The 23,574-nt window shown below is 47.5% G+C and overlaps 1 pseudogene; it reads right to left on the bottom strand.

Moving 5' to 3' along the window:
• Positions 1-23,574, bottom strand: part of LOC109881868 (staphylococcal nuclease domain-containing protein 1-like) — a 356,997-nt pseudogene that overhangs the window by 65,048 nt on the left and 268,375 nt on the right.

The following is a 23,574-nucleotide window of genomic DNA, read 5'->3' as shown; positions in this document are numbered from 1 at the left end:
CTGGTGCTCTCCATGCACAACATGATTAACAATAGACTGGTGCTCTCCATGCACAACATGATTAACAATAGACTGGTGCTCTCCATGCACAACAGGAGTAACAATAGACTGGTGCTCTCCATGCACAACATGATTAACAATAGACTGGTGCTCTCCATGCACAACATGATTAACAATAGACTGGTGCTCTCCATGCACAACAGGAGTAACAATAGACTGGTGCTCTCCATGCACAACATGATTAACAATAGACTGGTGCTCTCCATACAAAACAGGAGTAACAATAGACTGGTGCTCTCCATGCCAACAGGAGTAACAATAGACTGGTGCTCTCCATACAAAACAGGAGTAACAATAGACTGGTGCTCTCCATGCACAACATGATTAACAATAGACTGATGCTCTCCATGTACAACATGATTAACAATAGACTGGTGCTCTCCATACAAAACAGGAGTAACAATAGACTGGTGCTCTCCATGCACAACATGATTAACAATAGACTGGTGCTCTCCATACAAAACAGGAGTAACAATAGACTGGTGCTCTCCATGCAAAACATGATTAACAATAGACTGGTGCTCTCCATACAAAACAGGAGTAACAACAGACTGGTGTTCTCCATACAAAACAGGAGTAACAATAGACTGGTGCTCTCCATACAAAACAGGAGTAACAACAGACTGGTGCTCTCCATGCACAACAGGAGTAACAACAGACTGGTGCTCTCCATACAAAACAGGGTTAACAATAGACTGGTGCTCTCCATGCAAAACATGATTAACAATAGACTGGTGCTCTCCATACAAAACAGGAGTAACAACAGACTGGTGTTCTCCATACAAAACATGATTAACAGACTGGTGCTCTCCATACAAAACATGATTAACAGACTGGTGCTCTCCATACAAAACATGATTAACAGACTGGTGCTCTCCATACAAAACAGGAGTAACAGACTGGTGTTCTCCATACAAAACATGATTAACAATAGACTGGTGCTCTCCATACAAAACAGGAGTAACAGACTGGTGTTCTCCATACAAAACATGATTAACAGACTGGTGCTCTCCATACAAAACATGATTAACAATAGACTGGTGCTCTCCATGCAAAACATGATTAACAATAGACTGGTGCTCCCCATACAAAACAGGAGTAACAGACTGGTGCTCTCCATACAAAACATGATTAACAATAGACTGGTGCTCTCCATGCAAAACATGATTAACAATAGACTGGTGCTCTCCATACAAAACAGGAGTAACAGACTGGTGCTCTCCATACAAAACATGATTAACAGACTGGTGCTCTCCATACAAAACATGATTAACAGACTGGTGCTCTCCATACAAAACAGGAGTAACAACAGACTGGTGCTCTCCATACAAAACATGATTAACAATAGACTGGTGCTCTCCATGCAAAACATGATTAACAATAGACTGGTGCTCTCCATACAAAACAGGAGTAACAACAGACTGGTGCTCTCCATGCACAACAGGAGTAACAACAGACTGGTGCTCTCCATGCAAAACAGGAGTAACAACAGACTGGTGCTCTCCATACAAAACAGTAGTAACAGACTGGTGCTCTCCATACAAAACAGGAGTAACAACAGACTGGTGCTCTCCATACAAAACAGGAGTAACAATAGACTGGTGCTCTCCATGCACAACATGATTAACAATAGACTGGTGCTCTCCATGCACAACAGGAGTAACAATAGACTGGTGCTCTCCATGCACAACATGATTAACAATAGACTGGTGCTCTCCATACAAAACAGGAGTAACAATAGACTGGTGCTCTCCATGCCAACAGGAGTAACAATAGACTGGTGCTCTCCATACAAAACAGGAGTAACAATAGACTGGTGCTCTCCATGCACAACATGATTAACAATAGACTGATGCTCTCCATGTACAACATGATTAACAATAGACTGGTGCTCTCCATACAAAACAGGAGTAACAATAGACTGGTGCTCTCCATGCACAACATGATTAACAATAGACTGGTGCTCTCCATACAAAACAGGAGTAACAATAGACTGGTGCTCTCCATGCAAAACATGATTAACAATAGACTGGTGCTCTCCATACAAAACAGGAGTAACAACAGACTGGTGTTCTCCATACAAAACAGGAGTAACAATAGACTGGTGCTCTCCATACAAAACAGGAGTAACAACAGACTGGTGCTCTCCATGCACAACAGGAGTAACAACAGACTGGTGCTCTCCATACAAAACAGGGTTAACAATAGACTGGTGCTCTCCATGCAAAACATGATTAACAATAGACTGGTGCTCTCCATACAAAACAGGAGTAACAACAGACTGGTGTTCTCCATACAAAACATGATTAACAGACTGGTGCTCTCCATACAAAACATGATTAACAGACTGGTGCTCTCCATACAAAACATGATTAACAGACTGGTGCTCTCCATACAAAACAGGAGTAACAGACTGGTGTTCTCCATACAAAACATGATTAACAATAGACTGGTGCTCTCCATACAAAACAGGAGTAACAGACTGGTGTTCTCCATACAAAACATGATTAACAGACTGGTGCTCTCCATACAAAACATGATTAACAATAGACTGGTGCTCTCCATGCAAAACATGATTAACAATAGACTGGTGCTCCCCATACAAAACAGGAGTAACAGACTGGTGCTCTCCATACAAAACATGATTAACAATAGACTGGTGCTCTCCATGCAAAACATGATTAACAATAGACTGGTGCTCTCCATACAAAACAGGAGTAACAGACTGGTGCTCTCCATACAAAACATGATTAACAGACTGGTGCTCTCCATACAAAACATGATTAACAGACTGGTGCTCTCCATACAAAACAGGAGTAACAACAGACTGGTGCTCTCCATACAAAACATGATTAACAATAGACTGGTGCTCTCCATGCAAAACATGATTAACAATAGACTGGTGCTCTCCATACAAAACAGGAGTAACAACAGACTGGTGCTCTCCATGCACAACAGGAGTAACAACAGACTGGTGCTCTCCATGCAAAACAGGAGTAACAACAGACTGGTGCTCTCCATACAAAACAGTAGTAACAGACTGGTGCTCTCCATACAAAACAGGAGTAACAACAGACTGGTGCTCTCCATACAAAACAGGAGTAACAGACTGGTGCTCTCCATACAAAACAGGAGTAACAACAGACTGGTGCTCTCCATACAAAACAGGAGTAACAGACTGGTGCTCTCCATACAAAACAGGAGTAACAACAGACTGGTGCTCTCCATACAAAACAGGAGTAACAGACTGGTGCTCTCCAAACAAAACAGGAGTAACAGACTGGTGCTCTCCATACAAAACAGGAGTAACAATAGACTGGTGCTCTCCATACAAAACAGGAGTAACAACAGACTGGTGCTCTCCATACACAACAGGAGTAACAACAGACTGGTGCTCTCCATACAAAACAGGAGTAACAGACTGGTGCTCTCCATGCACAACATGATTAACAATAGACTGGTGCTCTCCATACAAAACAGGAGTAACAATAGACTGGTGCTCTCCATGCAAAACAGGAGTAACAGACTGGTGCTCTCCATACAAAACAGGAGTAACAAGACTGGTGCTCTCCATGCAAAACAGGAGTAACAGACTGGTGCTCTCCATACAAAACAGGAGTAACAATAGACTGGTGCTCTCCATACAAAACAGGAGTAACAAGAGACTGGTGCTCTCCATACAAAACAGGAGTAACAACAGACTGGTGCTCTCCATACAAAACAGGAGTAACAACAGACTGGTGCTCTCCATACAAAACAGGAGTAACAACAGACTGGTGCTCTCCATACAAAACAGGAGTAACAACAGATGGTGCTCACCATACAAAACAGGAGTAACAGACTGGTGCTCTCCATACAAAACAGGAGTAACAACAGACTGGTGCTCTCCATACAAAACAGGAGTAACAGACTGGTGCTCTCCATACAAAACAGGAGTAACAATAGACTGGTGCTCTCCATACAAAACAGGAGTAACAATAGACTGGTGCTCTCCATACAAAACAGGAGTAACAATAGACTGGTGCTCTCCATGCAAAACAGCCAAAGGGAGATTAGGAAGTACAAGTGAACAAGAAAATAAAAAATAATAATAAATCCCAGACACTGCATCTCACAGATGGCTCTTTTGAAAGCTCTCCTCAACTATGACTGGTGGATGCGAAAACGTAAAAGTTTTTGTTCCCAGAAGTTGAGTGAGGGGAGAGGGGGAGGGAGATGATGAGCTGTCCACCTGGTTAGGGAGGGGTGAGTCTCTATTTTTAATATCAGTTTGGCATTTCCCTTCTCTCCCTCTCCTTCCCACCGTCTCTCTCTCTCTCGGTCACCTCCTTGATGGGGCCCAAAGTCATAGCAGACACCCGGTGGCGCCCACCCGACGCACTTCGCCTCCGCGACTACCATCTGTCCCCGCCACCATCTGTAAACTTCACCAGCAACATCCGGTGTACCGGCTGGGTTGACGAGGGCTCAACACCTCTACAAAGCTCTGTTCTAAAAGGGGCCCTCTTAAAAACCAGGGCCGTTCAGGAGCCATGACTTTGTGATGTCCCTTTTATGGCTGGGCATATTTAAAACCAGAAACAGTATGAACAAAGGGTAGATAAATCGGTAGGACGCTTTGTATTTTGGAAAGTTGATACCTGGCCTTTACAAACATCAAAGGTCTCTATAAGAATAGATCCAGGCAAAAAGCCAATTAGAGAGGGTGTGGGTGACTTACATCCAGGTTAAGGGCGGAGCTTATCTGTTGCTCTAATACGATCCTCTAATGTACATTTTGGCTGAACCCAAATGCCAACTATTAGCCCCGACTTGGGCACTAGTCATAAGGAAAGGGGATTGATTGGGCACTAGTCATAAGGAAAGGGGATTGATTGGGCACTAGTCATAAGGAAAGGGGATTGATTGGGCACTAGTCATAAGGAAAGGGGATTGATTGGGCACTAGTCATAAGGAAAGGGGATTGATTGGGCACTAGTCATAAGGAAAGGGGATTGATTGGGCACTAGTCATAAGGAAAGGGGATTGATTGGGCACTAGTCATAAGGAAAGGGGATTGATTGGGCACTAGTCATAAGGAAAGGGGACTGATTGGGCACTAGTCATAAGGAAAGGGGATTGATTGGGCACTAGTCATAAGGAAAGGGGATTGATTGGGCACTAGTCATAAGGAAAGGGGATTGATTGGGCACTAGTCATAAGGAAAGGGGATTGATTGGGCACTAGTCATAAGGAAAGGGGATGGATTGGGCACTAGTCATAAGGAAAGGGGATTGATTGGGCACTAGTCATAAGGAAAGGGGATTGATTGGGCACTAGTCATAAGGAAAGGGGATGGATTGGGCACTAGTCATAAGGAAAGGGGATTGATTGGGCACTAGTCATAAGGAAAGGGGATTGATTGGGCACTAGTCATAAGGAAAGGGGATTGATTGGGCACTAGTCATAAGGAAAGGGGATTGATTGGGCACTAGTCATAAGAAAAGAGGATTGATTGTAGGACCAATAGCTCTCTCTTTAACAGAAAGATGAGTTCCAAGACCTCAACATAGGGTCAGGTATTTTACTACACATTCAAATGGAGACATTGCAGCACCATGTGACAGAAAGACAAAACACGTACCACTCTCCGTCGGCGGAGAAATTGGCGATGCAGTAGTCCCCTCGGCGGGCAGCGTACGAGCCCTCCACTGGGGGCTGGGCGGCGATCTCTGCCCTCATGGTCTCCATCAGGTTCTCCAGCTGGGTGCCTGAGGGGCGGGGAGAGAGAGGGAAGAGGAGGAGGAGGAGCATGAAATGCTTCACTTTTGGTCTCTGTTTAAATACATTGAGTCCATTCCTGTTAGCATAGAGCCTGGTTGGATTACTTTGTCAGTAAATGTAAAGTACTTGGAACACGCAACTCTTCCACGCAGTAATCTCTGATCTACCATGAATGGATAGGTGAAAGTGATGGTTCCACTACAATGCTTTGACCAATAATGTCATATTAAATCAGTGATTTGTCGAAGGACAAGCGATAGTCCAAGTACAAGCGATTGTAGACATTGAAAATGTTTGTAGACATGTTCAATGTCTACAAACAGGCCCGTTGACTAGATGCCAACAGCATTAGTATTTGGCTCATATCCCATGTATCACTGTTGAGCCATACAGCGCTCTGCCCCAAAATGGACGCCCGATCGCAGTAACCACCATGGGGAAATTGGTCATCTCCGTTTCCTGTAGTAATTATCACTGCATTAGCACCATGTCACAAATACTAAATAATCCTATTTCTACTAGCCTTACCATCAGCGGAGACAGTCATAACCAAAACAGCATGAGTAAATAGACAGCGCTCTATGACGTGTTTACCAGTCACCAACCCATTATCCTGTATGGGAGAACTATTAGGTGGAGATGCCAGACAATGTGGCGGTGGATAATATCCATGTTTTGAAGAGGATGATAAGAGCGCCAGGCTGTGTGGATTCAGACTGCAATCTGCAATCTAGTCCAGTGATTTGCGCTCAGCAGTAACAAATGGCTAGCTGTCACGGCTGATGGCTCGGAGTGTGTGTGAAGAGGTATGGGATGTGTGTGCGTGCGTGTGTGAGAGAGAGTGTGTGAAGAGAGTGCAGATCGCTTACTCCAGCTAGTTTAGCAAAGTGCCCGATGTTGAAATTACATGGTGATTTGTTGACAACCTATTCCCATTGATTTCCCCTTGGGCCTTGGGCAATGTAACAACCAGGGCTATACACTGACTCAATAAAAAAAGAATGCCCCTTCGTCTGCACAGCAAGTGTGTGTGTGTGAGTGTGGGGGGAGGCTGGACATGGAAACATTCTCAACGATTGATGAAAAAAAGTAATTATTTCTAAGATGGCAGAGAAAGCAGCACTAAAAGCAAGCAGACAATGCTAGAACTGCTAGTAATGAACATGCTACACCAGCCATAACACACAGAGGACTTGTGGTCGTTTCCCTTTGGTGTGAGCCAGGTTGATAGAGGTGATGTTTCAGCATGTGCCCCCCCGGGGGAGGGGTGGTGGTGATGGTGTCCGCCACAAACATACAGACGTTCACACACAATGGCACAGCATATATGACATACACACACAGATCAGCAATCTGTGTAATCAGTGTAATCTGTGGCCCGTGAGCTTGAAGCATTACGGAAATGTGACATGGATGGGCTCCTCCACTGCATTACCAACGCTACTGAACGAGGTATGTGTGTGTGTGTATTGGAGGGAGGTGTGTGTGTGTGTATTGGAGGGAGGTGTGTGTGTGTGTGTGTGTATTGGAGGGAGGTGTGTGTGTGTGTGTATTGGAGAGAGGTGTGTGTGTATTGGAGGGAGGTGTGTGTGTGTATTGGAGGGAGGTGTGTGTGTGTGTGTGTGTGTATTGGAGGGAGGTGTGTGTGTGTGTGTGTGTATTGGAGGGAGGTGTGTGTGTGTGTGTGTATTGGAGGGAGGTGTGTGTGTGTGTGTGTATTGGAGGGAGGTGTGTGTGTGTGTGTGTATTGGAGGGAGGTGTGGTGTGTGTGTGTATTGGAGGGAGGTGTGTGTGTGTGTGTGTGTGTATTGGAGAGAGGTGTGTGTGTGTGTGTGTATTGGAGAGAGGTGTGTGTGTGTGTATTGGAGGGAGGTGTGTGCGTGTATTGGAGGGAGGTGTGTGTGTGTGTGCGTGTATTGGAGGGAGGTGTGTGTGTGTGCGTGTATTGGAGGGAGGTGTGTGTGTGTGTGTATTGGAGGGAGGTGTGTGTGTGTATTGGAGGGAGGTGTGTGTGTTTGTGTATTGGAGGGAGGTGTGTGTGTATTGGAGGGAGGTGTGTGTGTATTGAAGGGAGGTGTGTGTGTATTGGAGGGAGGTGTGTGTGTGTGTGTATTGGAGGGAGGTGTGTGTGTGTGTGTATTGGAGGGAGATGTGTGTGTGTGTGTGTGTATTGGAGGGAGGTGTGTGTGTGTGGGGTGTGGGGGGTTGTGATCAAACAAACACCTCAAAGGCAAAGCCACATTAAACGAACGAACAAGCCACATCTCACACACCACTGCTCCCTCCCTACAACAGCTCAGAGCTGTTATTGTGATTTTATTCCGGCCTGCATCAGAGCGTTTGTTTAAAAAAACGAGGGAATATTAAAAGTTCAAAAGAGAGTGAGCAGCCAGCTAGCTCTTAGCCAGCTACCTTTACATGGTGTCATGTACGCTAAACAAGAGAGTGAAAACAGGAGGCTTGCGGGGGGGGGGGGGGGGGGGGGGGGGGGGGGGGGGGGGGGGGGTGTATGTGTGAGAGGGGGTGTGTGTGTCTGTTGTGGGGTTTGGGGAGAGGAACGTGGCGTCCACACTCCTCACTGCTCATCCACTGGCACCCTGATGGCTAATGACTGCTGTTTGAGGGGAGCGAGGAGCGCACAGACACACACAAACACACGCTTGAGAAAGGCATCCTCAGTGTTTTGTAGGAGCAGCAGATTTAAGGAAACACGTCAGATCAACAACCCTGCCATCTACCCCAGAGGTACAGCTCAGATCAACAACCCTACCCCCCAACCCTCCCATCTATCCCAGAGGTACAGCTCAGATCAACAACCCTCCCATCTATCCCAGAGGTACAGCTCAGATCAACAACCCTACCCCCCCAACTATCCTAGAGGTACAGCTCAGATCAACAACCCTCCCATCTATCCCAGAGGTACAGCTCAGATCAACAACCCTACCCCCCCAACTATCCTAGAGGTACAGCTCAGATCAACAACCCTACCCCCCCCCCCCCCATCTATCCCAGAGGTACAGCTCGTGACGGCCGCATTACCGTAGTAGCGCACCACATCCGTTGCCGTAGTTGCGGCTGCGCAGCGCTCCGGCTGCCGGCGGAATATTTATTAATGTAATTAAAAAAGTTTGAGAGAGAGCGTCTTCCTGCTTCCCCAGCCAGGAGTAGTAGTGGTAATGGTGCGTGTGTGAGTGTGCGTGCGTCTTTGCCTGGGTCGCGCGGCTTGCTCCACTTTGGGCCCAGAGAGATTTGATTAAATAATAAATAAGCTAAGAGGGAGTCCTCTCCAATCGCTATATAAAGCTTTAATGGAAACACTTCATTTAACCTAATTAATACCAGAGGCCTGGCATTACTGTGGAGGGGAAGGTACAGGAAGGAGGTAGGGTACAGAACACATGATGTAGCAGAGGCCTGGCATTACTGTGGAGGGGAAGGTACAGGAAGGAGGTAGGGTACAGAACACATTATGTAGCAGAGGCCTGGCATTACTGTGGCGGGGAAGGTACAGGAAGGAGGTAGGGTACAGAACACATTATGTAGCAGAGGCCTGGCATTACTGTGGAGGGGAAGGTACAGGAAGGAGGTAGGGTACAGAACACATGATGTAGCAGAGGCCTGGCATTACTGTGGCGGGGAAGGTACAGGAAGGAGGTAGGGTACAGAACACATTATGTAGCAGAGGCCTGGCATTACTGTGGAGGGGAAGGTACAGGAAGGAGGTAGGGTACAGAACACATGATGTAGCAGAGGCCTGGCATTACTGTGGAGGGGAAGGTACAGGAAGGAGGTAGGGTACAGAACACATGATGTAGCAGAGGCCTGGCATTACTGTGGAGGGGAAGGTACAGGAAGGAGGTAGGGTACAGAACACATGATGTAGCAGAGGCCTGGCATTACTGTGGAGGGGAAGGTACAGGAAGGAGGTAGGGTACAGAACACATTATGTAGCAGAGACCTGGCATTACTGTGGAGGGGAAGGTACAGGAAGGAGGTAGGGTACAGAACACATGATGTAGCAGAGACCTGGCATTACTGTGGAGGGGAAGGTACAGGAAGGAGGTAGTGTACAGAACACATGATGTAGCAGAGGCCTGGCATTACTGTGGAGGGGAAGGTACAGGAAGGAGGTAGGGTACAGAACACATGATGTAGCAGAGACCTGGCATTACTGTGGAGGGGAAGGTACAGGAAGGAGGTAGGGTACAGAACACATGATGTAGCAGAGGCCTGGCATTACTGTGGAGGGGAAGGTACAGGAAGGAGGTAGGGTACAGAACACATGCTGTAGCAGAGGCCTGGCATTACTGTGGAGGGGAAGGTACAGGAAGGAGGTAGGGTACAGAACACATTATGTAGCAGAGACCTGGCATTACTGTGGAGGGGAAGGTACAGGAAGGAGGTAGGGTACAGAACACATGATGTAGCAGAGACCTGGCATTACTGTGGAGGGGAAGGTACAGGAAGGAGGTAGGGTACAGAACACATGATGTAGCAGAGGCCTGGCATTACTGTGGAGGGGAAGGTACAGGAAGGAGGTAGGGTACAGAACACATGATGTAGCAGAGGCCTGGCATTACTGTGGAGGGGAAGGTACAGGAAGGAGGTAGGGTACAGAACACATGATGTAGCAGAGGCCTGGCATTACGGTGGAGGGGAAGGTACAGGAAGGAGGTAGGGTACAGAACACATGATGTAGCAGAGGCCTGGCATTACTGTGGAGGGGAAGGTACAGGAAGGAGGTAGGGTACAGAACACATGATGTAGCAGAGGCCTGGCATTACTGTGGAGGGGAAGGTACAGGAAGGAGGTAGGGTACAGAACACATGATGTAGCAGAGGCCTGGCATTACTGTGGAGGGGAAGGTACAGGAAGGAGGTAGGGTACAGAACACATGATGTAGCAGAGGCCTGGCATTACTGTGGAGGGGAAGGTACAGGAAGGAGGTAGGGTACAGAACACATGATGTAGCAGAGACCTGGCATTACTGTGGAGGGGAAGGTACAGGAAGGAGGTAGGGTACAGAACACATGATGTAGCAGAGGCCTGGCATTACTGTGGCGGGGAAGGTACAGGAAGGAGGTAGGGTACAGAACACATGATGTAGCAGAGGCCTGGCATTACTGTGGCGGGGAAGGTACAGGAAGGAGGTAGGGTACAGAACACATGATGTAGCAGAGACCTGGCATTACTGTGGAGGGGAAGGTACAGGAAGGAGGTAGGGTACAGAACACATGATGTAGCAGAGACCTGGCATTACTGTGGAGGGGAAGGTACAGGAAGGAGGTAGGGTACAGAACACATGATGTAGCAGAGGCCTGGCATTACTGGGGAGGGGAAGGTACAGGAAGGAGGTAGGGTACAGAACACATGATGTAGCAGAGGCCTGGCATTACTGTGGAGGGGAAGGTCCAGGAAGGAGGTAGGGTACAGAACACATGATGTAGCAGAGGCCTGGCATTACTGTGGAGGGGAAGGTACAGGAAGGAGGTAGGGTACAGAACACATGATGTAGCAGAGGCCTGGCATTACTGTGGAGGGGAAGGTACAGGAAGGAGGTAGGGTACAGAACACATGATGTAGCAGAGGCCTGGCATTACTGTGGAGGGGAAGGTACAGGAAGGAGGTAGGGTACAGAACACATGATGTAGCAGAGGCCTGGCATTACTGTGGCGGGGAAGGTACAGGAAGGAGGTAGGGTACAGAACACATGATGTAGCAGAGGCCTGGCATTACTGTGGCGGGGAAGGTACAGGAAGGAGGTAGGGTACAGAACACATGATGTAGCAGAGGCCTGGCATTACTGTGGAGGGGAAGGTACAGGAAGGAGGTAGGGTACAGAACACATGATGTAGCAGAGGCCTGGCATTACTGTGGAGGGGAAGGTACAGGAAGGAGGTAGATTAGGAAACAAATTCATTCAATCCATTTTAGAATAAGGCTGTAACGTACCGTGGAAAAGGGAAGGGGTCTGAATACTTTCCGAAGGCACTGTAGGCTATGCTACATCCTATCCTATGAAAATCAGGGCAAGCACACAAACTCAAGAGTGGCCGGTGTGCTTATGAAACACTAATGTTAACCCTACCTTCCATGTTCTCCTATGGGATCCATCCTCCAGGCCAGTGTCCTCATATAACACCAGTGGGGTTTAAAGCCATCCATGAGGTCATATAGCTGAGGTTACATAAGGAACAGTAGATCAGTACACGGCCGACAGCATCCCAAATGGCACCATATTCCTTATGTAGTGCCCTATGGGCCCTGGTTAAAAGTAGTGCACTATGTAGGGAATAGGGTAACATATGGGAAGCAGTCATCTCTATGGATCACTGATTTCACAGTGTAATTTCACTACTTGGTAGAAGCCTTAGATTCCCTCTAATTACAGTCGGGTCAGATTGAGTCAGACACTGTACATCTAATGTCTCTCACTCTGAAGGTGGATGTTTGAGGATAAAGACGTTGGTTAGGGAGAAGGAACAGGGACCGTGTCTGTTACAGTGAACCTACAGTCATGTTGATATTGACCAATGAGGTTATGTTTCTTGGTGATGGTTGTAGGCTGTTCACAGAGAGGACTTAGTGCACACATACGTAGCATACATACACCACCCCCCCCCCCCCCCCCCCCCCACACCCCCACACTTCAATTCCTCTTCATTTCAAGTGCCATCCTGATTTAATGGTGAACTTAAGCCTCTTAACTACTACATATTTCTCTGTGGTTTTGCTATCCATTATATAACACACACACACACACCACAGGGCCAGGTGAGAGAGAACGATGACACTTATTAGGTATTAGATTCAGCATGCAGCGCTGGGGTTCTGCAGCATTAGAATCTCCCTACCTACTGCCAGTCAGTTTACGGCTGGTCATTTGCTGTGCAGGCATCTTGGCCCAGGGTGACCTGTAGTGGAGGGCACTGCTTGATTACACACATCTATGCATGCAGATTCCCTTCCAGGTGTAGGCTTGGGCGGTAATGCACACACAAGGGAATGGGAAAGCGCTCAAGCTCACACACGCACACACAGAGTGAGAGGAACGAAGACAAATACACTAGCACTCTCCAGCAAACAGACACAGAGAGAGAGAGAGAGAGGAATGAAGACACATACATTAGCACTCTGGCAAGCACAGATGCACCCCCCCCCCCCCCCCCACACACACAGGTAAACAAACAGGCAAAGTGTTCCTTTTTTCAGCTTGAAAGAACAACATTCCAACCCAACCGATGTGTAAAAAACATAAAACAGCCTACATCTCCCTCTGTCTGTTTGCATACACTGCAGAGAAATCTAAAGATAAACCCTGTGAGTGTCCAGTGAACCGACGCCTACGGTTGGTTTCCTGCCTTCAGCAACCCAGAGAGATCTGCAACATGCATCTCTGGCAAATCCAAATCAGGCTAGGAGAAATACCAGGAGACGTATGTAGTAAGGAGAGTCCCAGTTCCCAATTCCACGTTGGTTTGAAGAAAAAAAAAGACAAATCTATGAATTTGCAGTCTCAGTGTAAGAGGCTAATGGGTCTCCAGTGTGACAGGCCTCGCTTTGTGTATTTGCTAGTGAGCAAAAACACTGATCCACATAAAGTGAAGACTGTTCCAGATCTCTTTTCTCCTCCTTCCCTCTCTTTTCTCTCACTCTGTTCTGTAATTTGTTTATGCGCCATTATGGCTGCAGCTGTTGGTAAATCATATGTAATTACATTGTAAATGCCCCGCGTGGAACGGAGAAAGCGATTAGGCTTTAGAGAAGAGAAAATGATTTTAGTTGGGGTTGATTAAAATGGCATTTGGCTGTGGTGTGGCGAATGAGGCGTACTAGCGGAAAGACAACAAAAAGCAATGAAAACACTGGATCATGTTGTCCTCTGCACTCAACCGAAGGCCACGCGGAATCCTATTTGACCAAATCATTACCATCAACAACGGAGATCATCCCATCCAGAATGAAACAGAAGACCAGAGAACAGATTAAAGAATCACTGCTAAATGGTTACTAAAAAGCTGGGATAATTCCAATTCCCTTCCCAAATGAAGAAATTAAACACAAAATCACTGTTAAGCATTTTCCAAATGATGCAGAAACTCTAATTCAGGACACCCAAAGAGAGAAAATGGGGAACAGAAAACCAAGAACAGGAGAAGCGCAGAAAGAGGCAACATTTCACCAGCTGTAATCAGCTCAATATTCAAATGTATGAGATGCACACAGCGGCATCTAGAAAGGAGCACACCCAGGGAAATGTGGAACTAACCTAAAAACAACACTTATTCTGGGAGGTCTCAGAAGACTCTCATTTCCATTTAGTACATGTTGTTCCTGGCGTCTTTATCAGATCTGCTATATAGGCACTGGTGTCTGAACTAGCTTATATTAGCAGTTGTAACGCTGCCGCTTCTGCCGTGTGCATATGGTGTGTGTGAATGTGTGTGTGCACGGGCAGTCTGAATGATGACACCGGGCTGAGGCACACAGTGCTAACTCTACCTGCTAGTTTGGCCTGTTAAATATGCATGAGGTTTGGACAGGCTTCATCCTCTGGGGGGGACGGCGGCTTGTGTTAAAGAACTTCCAGGTGGGAACGGGAACAACACTGCTGATTTTACACACACACACACACACACACACACACACACACACACACACACACACACACACACACACACACGAGAGCTGAATGATAACAGACAACCTACCTCAACACAGACAGAGGAGGTACTGGAGATGCAGGGGGAGAGATAAAATGGTTTTATGGGGAGCAATTTACTCCTCTTTTGGGCACCAGTTGGGAGGAAGTGTCGGCAGCCGCTGTGCGTGGAGCGAGGCCGCCATAACAAACAAATGATGGCAGAGCCTCACTAATGCCCACTCTGCCTGTGGAAGAGCGTTTCAGAGTCGCATCGCACAGCACTCTCTTCCTCTCTCAATCTTTCTCTCCCCCTCCTGGCAGTCGGAGAGGGGGCCCTCTCCACCAAATTACAGTTTCTGTCATTTGAAAGCCCAGAAGAGACAAAGAGGCAGCATCTGTGACTTTTCTCCTGCGCTCTACACTCCCATTGAGGCCTCGTCGAGTGAGGCTAATGTGGATTTTCACCCAATATGCCCGGGTGCGGTGCAGCATTGGGAGGGTTCACCTGTACTTGTAGTTAGTGGGTTCGTTGCCAAGAGAAGAGCGATTCATTGCCACATAAGGTAACCAGCGTTGACTTTCTGGTTACTAGTGAAACCAGAGCACTAAGACCAAGAGCAAGCCGCATTGGGTCCTGCTCCCTCCAAAATACACCCCTCAGAACAAACCGTGCTACAGCTGAGCAGACAGGTGATCTGACCTTCCAATCTTCAGTTCCATTCAAATTCAACAATGAATACCTTCGCGGTAAAGCTCATCCGAGGACCTCTAAATATTGCATCATCCGGCGCGGTGGTGGGGAGTTAACTTGCAGTGTCTGCTTTTCTCCCTGCTTGAGTTTGTTGTTGCTTTCTACAGCCGTGGCCTCTGCAGTTTGTGTGGAGTGTCACCACAGCTGTTAACAGACCAGCTGAAGAGAAACAAGACGTAGTTCAGCACGACTGAAGCATATAGACCCGGTGAAACAAGGACGGCCGAGAGATGTGAGGATAAAATCATGACCATGACAAACTACTGCCCCCTCTAGGATGACCGTGTCCTCAAAAGACAGAGGCCAGCGGTAGGTGGGGGGAAACAGAGAGCCACCCTCTACAGAGGATCACATGGGAACAGGGATTTGCTTATGTGCACAGAGCTTTATCCAGACATCTTCCGTCCACATTAAGCAGGGTATTTGAGCACACAATGGAAAACATTTTCAAACATTTCGCAACTGAACACAAAAAATATGCATTTCGCATTGGCCAGGAAGACCCTCCCTCTTTCAATCCGTTTTTCCCCCATTTGGTGCCCAATGAACACGGTCCAGGAGTGAAGAGCTGTTTCTAAGATGGTCCTAGTTCGCTGCTTCACATTAAGGCCTGGTTAGAGCCCCCTGCATTCCCTATCGGACAGATCGATAGAGAATGTCCTCTTATTGATATCAATACTGGCAAATGCGAACGACAGATTTTTACCTTGTCAGCTCAGGGATTCAATCTTGCAACCTTACGGTTAACTAGTCCAACGCTCTAACCACCTGCCTCACGAGGAGCCCGCCTGTTACGCGAATGCAGTAAGAAGCCAAGGTAAGTTGCTAGCTAGCATTAAACTTATCTTATAAAAAACAATCAATCATAATTCGACACCATTCTGTATTCTTCTGGCCCTTCTTTGGAAACTGTGTTAACTAACCTCCAGACGAGCTTCAATGCCATACAACTCTCCGTCCGTGGCTTCCAACTGCTCTTAAACGCTAAAAAAACTAAATGCATGCTCTTCAACCGATCATTGCCCGCACCTGCCCGCCCATCCAGCATCACTACTCTGGACGGTTCTGACTTAGTAAATGTGGACAACTACAAATACCTAGGTGTCTGGCTAGACTGTAAACTCTCCTTCCAGACTCACATTAAGCATCTCCAATCAAAAATGACATCTAGAATCGGCTTCCTATTTCGCAACAAAGCATCCTTCACTCATGCTGCCAAACATACCCTCGTAAAACTGATCATCCTACCGATCCTTGACTTTGGCGATGTCATCTATAAAATAGCCTCCAACACTCTACACAGCAAACTGGATGTAGTCTATCACAGTGCCATCCGTTTTGTCACCAAAGCCCCATATACTACCCACCACTGCGACCTGTACGCTCTCGTTGGCTGGCCCTCGCACCAAACTCAACGCTAAACCCACTGGCTTCAGGTTATCTACAAGTCTCTGCTAGGTAAAGCCCCGCCCTATCTCAGCTCGCTGGTCACCATAGCAGCACCCACTCGTAGCACACGCTCCAGCAGGTATATCTCACTGGTCACCCCCAAAGCCAATTCCTCCTTTGGTCGCCTTTCCTTCCAGTTCTCTGCTACCACTGACTGGAACGAACTGCAAAAATCGCTGAAGCTGGAGATTCCCATCTCCCTCACCAGCTTTAAGAACCAGCTGTCAGAGCAGCTCACAGATCACTGCACCTGTTCGTAGCCCAACTGTATACAGCCCATCCATCTACCTCATTCCCATACTGTATTTATTTATTTTGCTCCTTTTGCACCACAGTATCTCTACTTGCACATCCATCTTTTGCACATCTACCATTCCAGTGTTTAATTGCCATATTGTAATTACTTTGCCACCATGGCCTATTTATTGCCTTAACTCCCTTATTTGCACTCACTGTATATAGACTTTGTTTTCTTTTTTCTACTGTATTATTGACTGTATGTTTGTTTTACTCCATGTGTAACTCTGTGTTGCTGTATGTGTCGAACTGCTATGCTTTATCTTGGCCAGGTCGCAGTTGCAAATGAGAACTTGTTCTTAACAAGCTTACCTGGTAAAATAGAGGTAAAATAAAAATATAATCACTAGTTAAAACTACACATGGTTGATGATATTACTAGTTTATCTAGTGTGTCCTGCGTTGCATATAATCGATGCGGTGCACATTCACGAAAAAGGACTGTCGTTGCTCCAACGTGTACCTAACCATAAACATCAATGCCCTTCTTAAAATCAATACACAGAAGTATATATATTTTAAACCTGCATATTTAGCTAAAAGAAATCCAGGTTACCAGGCAATATTAACCAGGTGAAATTGTGTCACTTCTCTTGAATTGCATGCAGAGTCAGGGTATATGCAACAGTTTGGGCCGCCTGGCTCATTGCGAACTAATTTGCCAGAATTTTACGTAATTATGACATAACATTGAATGTTGTACAATGTAACAGCAATATTTAGACTTATGGATGCCATCCATTAGATAAAATACGGAACGGTTCCGTATTTCACTGAAAGAATAAACATTTTGTTTTTGAAATTATAGTTTCCGGATTCGACCATATTAATGACCTAAGGCTCGTAAGCATTCATTCAAACAGCACTTTCGTGCGTTTTGCCAGCAGCTCTTTGCAATGCTTCAAGTATTGTGCTGTTTATGACTTCAAGCCTATCAACTCCCAAGATTAGGCTGGTGTAACCGATGTGAAATGGCTAGCTAGTTAGCGGGGTTCGCGCTAATAGTGTTTTAAACGTCACTCACTTTGAGACTTGGAGTAGTTGTTCCCCTTGCTCTGCATGTGGGTAACGCTGCTTCGAGGGTGGCTGTTGTCGATTTGTTCCTGGTTCGAGTCCAGGTAGGGGCGAGGAGAGGGACGGAAGCTATACTGTTACACTGGCAATACTAAAGTGCCTATAAGAACATCCAATCGTCAAAGGTATATGAAATACAAATGGTATAGAGAGAAATAGTCCTATAATAACTACAACCTAAAACTTCTTACCTGGGAATATTGAAGACTCATGTTAAAAGGAACCACCAGCTTTCATATGTTCTCATGTTCTGAGCAAGGAACTTAAACTTTCTTACATGGCACATATTGCACTTTTACTTTCTTCTCCAACACTTTGTTTTTGCATTATTTAAACCAAATTGAACATGTTTCATTATTTATTTGAGGCTAAATTTATTTTATTGATGCATTAAAGTTAAAATAAGTGTTCATTCAGTATTGTTGTAATTGTCATTATTACAAATACATGTATTTATTTAATTAAATACATTTTTTGGTCCTCCAATAATCGGTATCGGTATTGAAAAATCAGTCGGTCGACCTCTAGTTGGGACCTTTAAAAACCCCTAGGTTTTCACTGAATGAGGGGAACATTTGAGAAAGAGAGCGAGACAGCTAGAGAGAGGTGAGAGTGAGACATAAGGAGAGAGAATGAAAAAAACTAAAAACACAGAGACCGAACCACAGAGCATAAGGAACAAGAGGGAGAAAGATAGACTTAGCAACAGAACAAGAGAGAGATTGAATAACAGCATGATAGTAGGAAGGATTGTGACTGAGTGGTGTTCCAGCATCATTAGGTGGAGAACAGCTGCTGGGTATAAAGGTAGAATGTGAATAATGTGGACAGAGTGGCACCTGGTTGGGGGAACCACCACTCATTGGAAGGCTGTACCACTGTCAGCTCTTAGCTCCTAACTCTGGTCTGGTCTGGTCTGGACTAGGCTGTACCACTGTCGGCTCTTAGCTCCTAACTCTGGTCTGGTCTGGTCTAGCCTGTAGCGCTGCCAGCTCTTAGCTCCTAACTCTGGTCTGGTCTGGACTAGGCTGTACCACTGTCAGCTCTTAGCTCCTAACTCTGGTCTGGTCTGGTCTAGCCTGTAGCGCTGCCAGCTCTTAGCTCTTAACTCTGGTCTAGCCTGTAGCGCTGCCAGCTCTTAGCTCCTAACTCTGGTCTGGACTGGTCTAGCCTGTAGCGCTGCCAGCTCTTAGCTCCTAACTCTGGTCTGGTCTGGTCTAGCCTGTAGCGCTGCCAGCTCTTAGCTCTTAACTCTGGTCTAGCCTGTAGCGCTGCCAGCTCTTAGCTCCTAACTCTGGTCTGGACTGGTCTAGCCTGTAGCGCTGCCAGCTCTTAGCTCCTAACTCTGGTCTGGACTGGTCTAGCCTGTAGCGCTGCCAGCTCTTAGCTCCTAACTCTGGTCTAGCCTGTAGCGCTGCCAGCTCTTAGCTCCTAACTCTGGTCTGGACTGGTCTAGCCTGTAGCGCTGCCAGCTCTTAGCTCCTAACTCTGGTCTGGTCTGGACTAGGCTGTACCGCTGTCAGCGGGGAGAGAGAGGAGAAAGGGATGGGGAGAGGGAGAGAGAGGATAGAGAGGGACAGGAGAGAGGGACGGGGAGAGAGGAGAGAGGGACGGGGAGAGAGAGGAGAGAGGGACAGGGAGAGAGAGGAGAGAGAGGGACGGGGAGAGAGAGGAGAAAGGGATGGGGAGAGAGAGGAGAGAGGGATGGGGAGAGAGGATAGAGAGGGACGGGGAGAGAGAGGAGAGAGAGGATAGAGAGGGATGGGGAGAGAGAGGAGAGAGAGGGACGGGGAGAGAGAGGAGAAGGGATGGAGAGAGGAGAGAGGGATGGGGAGAGAGAGGAGAGAGGGACGGGGAGAGAGAGGAGAAAGGGACGGGGAGAGAGAGGAGAAAGGGACGGGGAGAGAGAGGAGAGAAGGATGGGGAGAGAGAGGAGAGAAGGATGGGGAGAGAGAGGAGAGAGGGACGGGGAGAGAGAGGAGAAAGGGATGGGGAGAGAGAGGAGAAAGGGATGGGGAGAGAGAGGAGAGAGGGATGGGGAGAGAGAGGAGAGAGGGATGGGGAGAGAGAGGAGAGAGGGACGGGGAGAGAGAGGAGAGAGGGATGGGGAGAGAGAGGAGAAGGGATGGGGAGAGAGAGGAGAGAGGGATGGGGAGAGAGAGGAGAGAGAGGGAAGGGGAGAGAAGGAGAGAGGGACGGGGAGAGAGAGGAGAGAGGGACGGGGAGAGAAAGGAGAGAGGGACGGGGAGAGAGAGGAGAGAGGGACGGGGAGAGAAAGGAGAGAGGGACGGGGAGAGAGAGGAGAGAGAGGGACGGGGAGAGAGAGGAGAGAGGGACGGGAGGATTGAGAGGAGGGAGAGAGAGGAGGAGAGCGAATGGGAGAGAGAGGAGAGAGGGATGGGGAGAGAGAGAGAGAGGATGGGAGAGAGAGGAGAGAGGGATGGGGGGAAGAGAGGAGGGGAAACGGGGAGAGAGGAAGAGGAGGGAGGGGAGAGAGAGGGAGGAAGAGAGGATGGGGAGAGAGGAGAGAGGGATGGGGAGAGAGGGGAGATGGGATGGGGAGAGGGAGACGAGAGAGGGAACGGGAGAGAGGGATGGGGAGAGAGAGGAGAGCGGGAGAGGGAGAGAGATGAGAAATTGATTGATATCTGTAGCATTTCCCCAGGCAGGAAAATTCCATTCCCAACAAATTCTAACACAAGTGAACACACACACACCACACACACACACACCACACTTTCGGTAATTAAATCTGACTAATAAAAAAAATTCTCACAAGCAAAACTGTCGCAACCGACCCCCCTGAGAATAATGGAAATGGTAAAGATTTACTGTGCACTTTGCTTCACTGTTTAGGGACCATTAAGAGACATCAGGGAGCTTAAGAGAAGATGAAAACACAGTCTACTATCTTCTCTTGGTATGTGAGACACAGTGACCACAGGCAGAGTATGAACAGAACCGAGCACAGTGGGAACTAAAGACAACTTGGAGTTTTATTTACACTTTATAACAGTGTGTCTTCAACCCCTTTGAAAAACACACCGGATTGATTCCCTTTGGATTTACTCCGATGTCCCAAACGGCTCGCCCAGCGCCTCAAGGTTGGTCAAGGAGTCTTCGCCCCAGCTGCCTATTTTTATCCTGACAGTAAATGGAGTGATGACGACATCTGCCAAAAAATTAACTTGTCTGACCTCTCACCTCTGATCTTAAAACACTTAAGCGTGAGAGAGAGGAGTGAGGGAGAGACAGGGAGAGAGAGAGAGAGGAGCAGGTAAGGTGGGGAGAGACAAGGTCAAAACTCTCTCTCAGGTAGATTGCTGTCTGTTGTGGTCGACCTGTTTGCCTCGTACAGAATTCTGCTACAGTATGGAAAGAATCGAGCGGGTGATGAATTCACAGCATCCTATACGTGTCAGAATCTATTTCCATAATAGCGTACGGCGTGGCATTGGGGGCTGCACATTTAGGGAGATCCCTGCTTTCTGAGAAAGGTGGGAATACAGACTGATTAGGGGGAAACCTGGCAAAAACCCCTCTATTTCAGAAACAGCCCCTGGAGCCACAGGGCCTACTGCTTGACGCCTATTGTCGGTGCCGTGCGCCTTAGGACCAACTTAACCACAGCAGAGAAAGCTATGTCATTACCAAAAAGCAATCTTCATAGTATTTCTAAAATCACCCCCCTCCCCCTACATTATAAATTCTGCCGTCTCTGAAAAAACATGTCATGAAATTGCAAAGCACTCGGCTTGTAAGAATTACTGGGCCTGGGCTTTGAAGTGCTCTTCAAGGGGCTGTGGGCCTTAATGTGGGGAGAGAGGAGAGGAGAGGGAGAGTGAGCGAGAGTGCGAGAGAGCGAGAGAGAAGAAAAGAGGATAAGAGAAGGAGAGACAGCGAGAGAGAGAGCGAGAGACAGAGAGAGAGAGAGAGAGAGAGAGCGAGAGAGAGAGAAGAAAAGAGGATAAGAGAAGGAGAGACAGCGAGAGAGAGCGAGAGACAGAGAGAGAGAGAGAGAGCGAGAGAGAGAAGAAAAGAGGATAAGAGAAGGAGAGAGAGAGAGGGTTGGAGGGAGAGAGTGAGGGAGAGGGTCACAGGGGGTGATTCTGGTCATATTTGCTTGCCTGCTGAAAATAACAATCCTGTTTTTCCTAACGAGCACATAACTCGCTCGGTGGGAAACATCGGCCAATTAAAAACTAAAAAAAGGCCCCACATTGCTGGTTCATCTGAAATCATAAAAAAAGAAGAAAAAAAGATGACTAAAACTGTACTTGAACGCAAAGACTGCAGTACTACCAGCCGAGCTGCAGCTTTAGCTACGTTTCCTAAACTGTGTGTCTCTATCCTGTTCTGGTTCTTCACATGTGCTTTCCACGCTTCCCACTGTTATCAGGCTAATCAACCCTGTCTGTGCCAGTGTGTTTCCTGTCAATCACACTAGTCGTCACGGTGATCACATAGGTTACATGGCACATCATCAGCGCTCTACATAACTTCCTCCGGGGACATGGGGGATATATGCAGCTACATGGAGGGGGATCAGCAGGAGGAGATCTGTTCTGATCATGCTCCAACACCTGAACATCTCCTGGGTGGGTGGTGTGTACGTACATGGCATTAGTGAGGGGTTATGTCGGGTGCCAAAGGCTGCCAAGCTCCAACGTGATAGGATTGTCACGCTCACGGCGACGCAGGGCTCAGATTGGCTCTAAATGAATGAATTATCGCAATAAGACAAATTAAGTGATGACGAAAGTCAATTTCATGGCCTCTGCCAAAGTCAAGTGGCACTGGAAAGAGGAATGGGGGATACCTAGTCAGAATGCATTGAGTCTTCAGCATTGACCCCAACCCCTCTGAATCAGAGCGGTGCCTTAATGGACATCCACGTCTTCTGCACCCGGGGAAAGGTGGGTTAACTGCCTTGTTCAGGGGAACAGTGGGTGAACTACCTTGTTCAGGGGAACAGTGGGTGAACTGCCTTGTTCAGGGGAACAGTGGGTGAACTGCCTTGTTCAGGGGAACAGTGGGTTAACTGACTTGTTCAGGGGAACAGTGGGTTAACTTCCTTGTTCAGGGGAACAGTGGGTCAACTGCCTTGTTCAGGGGAACAGTGGGTCAACTGCCTTGTTCAGGGGAACAGTGGGTCAACTGCCTTGTTCAGGGGAACAGTGGGTCAACTGCCTTGTTCAGGGGAACAGTGGGTCAACTGCCTTGTTCAGAGGAACAGTGGGTCAACTGCCTTGTTCAGGGGTACAGTGGGTCAACTGCCTTGTTCAGGGGTACAGTGGGTCAACTGCCTTGTTCAGGGGAACAGTGGGTTAACTGCCTTGTTCAGGGGAACAGTGGGTTAACTGCCTTGTTCAGGGGAACAGTGGGTTAACTGCCTTGTTCAGGGGAATTGTGGGTGAACTGCCTTGTTCAGGGGAACAGTGGGTTAACTGCCTTGTTCAGGGGAACAGTGGGTGAACTGCCTTGTTCAGGGGAACAGTGGGTGAACTGCCTTGTTCAGGGGAACAGTGGGTGAACT

The sequence above is a fragment of the Oncorhynchus kisutch genome, linkage group LG19 (assembly GCF_002021735.2).
Source record: "Oncorhynchus kisutch isolate 150728-3 linkage group LG19, Okis_V2, whole genome shotgun sequence".
Classification (NCBI taxonomy): Eukaryota; Metazoa; Chordata; class Actinopteri; order Salmoniformes; family Salmonidae; genus Oncorhynchus; species Oncorhynchus kisutch.
Note: the sequence above shows the minus strand (reverse complement) of the source record. Positions and strands in the feature narration are given on the sequence as shown.